The sequence below is a fragment of the Phalaenopsis equestris genome, unplaced genomic scaffold (genome assembly GCF_001263595.1).
Source record: "Phalaenopsis equestris unplaced genomic scaffold, ASM126359v1 Scaffold000938, whole genome shotgun sequence".
Classification (NCBI taxonomy): domain Eukaryota; kingdom Viridiplantae; phylum Streptophyta; class Magnoliopsida; order Asparagales; family Orchidaceae; genus Phalaenopsis; species Phalaenopsis equestris.
This window is the reverse complement of record NW_018165377.1, coordinates 911,348-916,077: the sequence shown is the minus strand read 5'-3', so window position 1 is coordinate 916,077 and position 4,730 is coordinate 911,348.

The window sequence follows — 4,730 nt, the reverse complement described above, 5'->3', positions numbered from 1 at the left end:
TACAATTTTATATATATAATGTCATCCACCCTATTTTAAAATTGTGCAATTTAGGCCATATGTGGGCTACCCTTTCAAAATTTCATTACCCTAGTGACATATTATAGATCCATTGGATCCTTAGGATGGGACGAGAAGTGATGACCCCGTCAAAGTCATATGAGAGCCTTTACCTCTGTACGCTTGTGCACATTTGGATGCTGTGTTAAGACACTTTCGTTAGATAGTGTGCTAGGCTAGGATTAGGGCGCTAGGTAATTTTTTTTTATGTCTGGCTATTGTTTTTTGCTGGTTTGGTTGCCCTAGCCAAACATCACTTTATTTGTGCTTTTTTATGTTTACTAAGTGTGGACAATTGCGATAGCATATTAGCGGTGGTTTTCTTGCAGGGAGCCATGCCTGAGCACACACACACACACACACACACACACACACGAAAGAGGAGCAGGTAACGATTTAAAGACTAACATTTTACGTAGGTGCTGCTAAGCTCTTCTCATCAGACATCGCTTATATGTGTTGCATGATATAACCCATGCTAACTTTTTTGTAGGTCGAGCCCTTTTTTATTTTATCATTTATTTGATAGAGTATTTAGGATCGAGTTTATATCATAAATAATGTATGGGTACAAACTCCGAAGTGCATGACATACTAGACCACGTGACGGAGACCAGTAGCAACTGCTCGTGCCTTGCACCTTAATTTAGAATTTACATTCATGTATAGAACTAGGTTCGGACATGTATATGCAGAGTCTGACCGCTTTAACTATTTTCCTAAAATATATTGTCAACTCAGTGGTACAAAAATCTATATGTTTTTGTGCGTGACTTGCTTCCTTTATTTTTATGCATGTGTTGGCCTTGATTATCCCATTTTCACCATTTTTGGTGTGTGATTTTACTGAAAATCATGCGTACAATTTAAACTCTTTATAGACCCTAAGATTATAATTTTTCTACATAATCCTAATAATAAAATGTTAAGATTAATCAAAATTATAGGATTAAAATATTTTAAGATTTTAAAACTTACACTTACTTTTCTGCATGACCTTCGAATCAGTTTTAAAATGATTTACATGCATGGCTATACACCCCATCATACTTAATATAGCCTTCATGCTTAAGATTATGACAAGATAAATGCATCATATTTGCATGACTAGAGAAGAAGCCCCATTGCTTTTTCAACCAGACTGGTGCAACATAAATTTCTACTTAGGTGTTTGTCTGATGCGATTAGGGTGTTAAAGGCTTCCCAAACCCAGACAAGGAGTAAGTTCTTTGTTGAGAGTATCTTCAGCTTTGTAGCTAGAACTCTCTTTTCTCTTTCTTCTGATGGCATCCTCCCCCTTTATTTAATAAGTGTAAGTTCCACCTAGGTGAGCTCTACCTTTATATATCATAGGACTTAGAGTTTTCTTTTTTTAATCTTAGGGATTCCGAGCTCTCCCTGGACGGCGTAATTCACAGATTGTTGACAATGAGTTTATGGTTGTGTTGGGTCGACTACTTTCACAAACAAGTAGGTTTTGGGTCCTAATAGCTTGAGATGATGGATTTGTGGTTTTCTGGCCCAATTATCTCTGCCCGTTTAAGATCACTCTACCATTCCTTCATTGAGCCATTTTAATTCCCATTGTCCTTTGCAATTTTTTTGATGACTTCTTGATGACCCCTATTACAAATAAGCAAGACACCAATTTGGGATATAGTGATTCACCCTCCACCCTTACAACCTAGTGAGCTTTGAAGCATTGGGATGTTCCTATTGAGTTGACCTGGTTATTTCTCTGGGCCTTGCTTATCAGCGTGCCACTACCACTCATGGATTTGAGGGACTCACCCTCTCCCATGTGGCTTACTATAGAGCCCCGAGTTGGTGAGATTCTCCTAGTTGAAATAATCATTCTTTTGATGATCTGTTTACCAGTTATCACAATAATTTAAGCAAGAATCCATTTATCAAGAATATTCTTGGGTATTCCCTAACATGTAATTAACTTAAGAGAAATATTCCTTCGGGAGTGCTCTTGACCCCAAATAAAAAATATTCTTTTTTTTGGTTCTCTGGTTATGGGTGGCTTATGTAGGTATTTTCTTTGTGGATACTGTGTTTTAAGATATTTTGATCCGATCTTGTTTAGGTGTATACTCTCAACTTATCGCAGGAGGATTACCTATAGATAAGCACTCCATGCTTCTTTTTAAATTATTTGCCTATTTTTTTGTCGTATATCATTCTTTTCAATTTCTTTCCTCTTTGAATCATCTGTATGATCTGAGAGGAAAATTTATTCAAATAAGTAAATAATACGACATTATATATAAATAGACAAACCGACGATTTTGAGTTCCCTTAAAAAGAACAAAAAATAACTATTATAGTCATACTTGGGCTATAATAAATGCGGTTCTTGACTGTAATAGTAATAGTAGCCATAAAGGCCACATTAGATCATATAGTTTGTAGTTGATAGTTATAATAGTAACTGGCCACATAAGTCGTAGTTGGTAGTTGCAAGAGCATCAATTGGCCACAAAGAACATAGTAGGAAACCGCAGTAGTGACTAGCCATATATGTCATAGTTATAAGATACAATATCAATTAACTACATAGGTCAAACTTGGCCACATAGGCCATAGTTGATAGTTGTAGTAGTGTCAATTAATCATAGAAGCCATAGTTGGAAGCTTTAGTACAATTAACCATATAGTTCATAATTAGTCACATAGATCGTAGTTGGTAGTTGTGTCAGTTGAACACAAAAGCTGTAGCTGGAAGCTTGTGTAGTAGTTAACCATTTAAGCAGTAGTTAGCCACATTAGCCTCGTTGGTAGCTATAGTAACCTTAGTTAGCCACAGAGACTATATCTAGAAGCTAAATTAGTAGTTAGCTACATAGGTCATATGTGATTACATAAGCCATAATTGGTAGCTAATAAAGCGTCAATCAACATTTGACCAAATAAATTGTAGTGGGAAGCTATAGCAGTGACTAGCCCTATAGACTATAATAAGTTACTGTAAGAGCATCAGTTGATTAGAGAGGTCATATTTAGTGTTACATTAGTTAGTAGTTGCAAACGTTCTCTTAGTTTTATTATTTTACGCTGGAGACAACACTTGCTGGTATACGACTTTAGAAAACTTTAGGAGTTTGGAAAAATTTATTATATTTTAAATACACTGATCGTAAATGATACAAGAAAAAATTATGTGATTTATCTACTTTAAATGCCCTATTTTTTATTTATCATGATTTTATGCTTATGAAATATATATATTTATTGTATTTTACAAGTTATAGGTGTTAAGTGTGTTTAACAGAGCTAAAATACAGAGTTGTCAATTTAGAAGACCGATGTAATTACGTCAGCCCCTAGCATAATTACGTTGGGTCCTCTGTAGGTTCAACATAATTATGTTGGCTTTTGATATACCTACACTAAGAATGACATAATTATTGCCAGCTGTCATGAGTTAATTTTATGTGATTTTACTTGCATGTTATCATTCTTTTTCCTTGCTACTTCATCTCTTTTATCATGATTTTATGCTTGTGGAAGGTCCGTTGTGCCATTTTACAGGTTATAGATGTCAAACAAGCAAAACATAATAAAAAAAAGCGAAAACGTGTTGTTTGATCTGACCACTCTAGATCTTACTGCGACCACACCAGATCTAGGTGTGACCACTCCATGTTGACCATATTTTTTATGAGGTCTAATTCCTTTCTTTAGAAGCCTAGAATCTAGCCATAGGACTTTTCTGTTGACTATCCTAGAGAACTAGCGCACATAGAAATTCTAAACACTTCTTAATAATTCTTGTGAAGTCACACATGGGTGGTCAAAAACCCTCATTATTCACTTAAGATGACTAAGCCCAACATTTGAGGACTCAATAACGAGTTCCTATAGGGTCAGTTGACCTTAGGGCAACCCTAGGTGGCTTTGTATTGCACACACACACTTGAACTCACAACAAGTTCCCTAACACACCCTTTTAACGACTCATGTGGGTGGTCCTAAGTTTCTAACTTTTAGTTAGGATGACTAGGACCAACATGTGGAGGCTTCAAAATGAGTTCTCATAAAGCTCATATGACTTTAGTGTTAGCAATGGAGCCCGGTTTCGAACCCCTTCCCGCATTCGCTCCCCCGATAGCAAAGATCGTGATCCCGCCTCCGGTCCCTCTCGCGCGCGAACCTTTACGTCGCTTCGCGCTCTCGCCAACTCTCGCTTGATCGCGACAGACGCGAATCGTCGCGACATCTCCCACGCGCCCCGCCTCTCTCGTTCGTGAAAAAGTCTTCCGTCGCTCGCTCGCTATTTTTTTTCGTCTCTGTCTCTCCAGTTTCGCGAAGGCTCGCGAAATAGAAACAGAGAAAGGAGATTTCTCTTTCATTCTTCTTCTCGAGGATTACAGAAAGAAAATGAGTTCTTGCTTTTGTTGAAGACAAGAAGAAGTTCTTTCTTGCGGTGAAGGCAGGAAGGAGTTCTTGCTTGAGGTGAAGACAGGAAGACAGAATTGTTGCTTGCGGTGTTTCCTTTATTTGAATTTGTCTTATGTTGTGGCTCTCGGATATAGAGAAAGAGGAAGTAAGAAATTTCTTTCTTGTAATTGGAGACGATCCACTGGTGTAAATTCCTAAATTAGTAAAATCCTCTGCAACTCCGTGGATGTAGGCAATTTGCCGAACCACGTAAATCTGTGTGT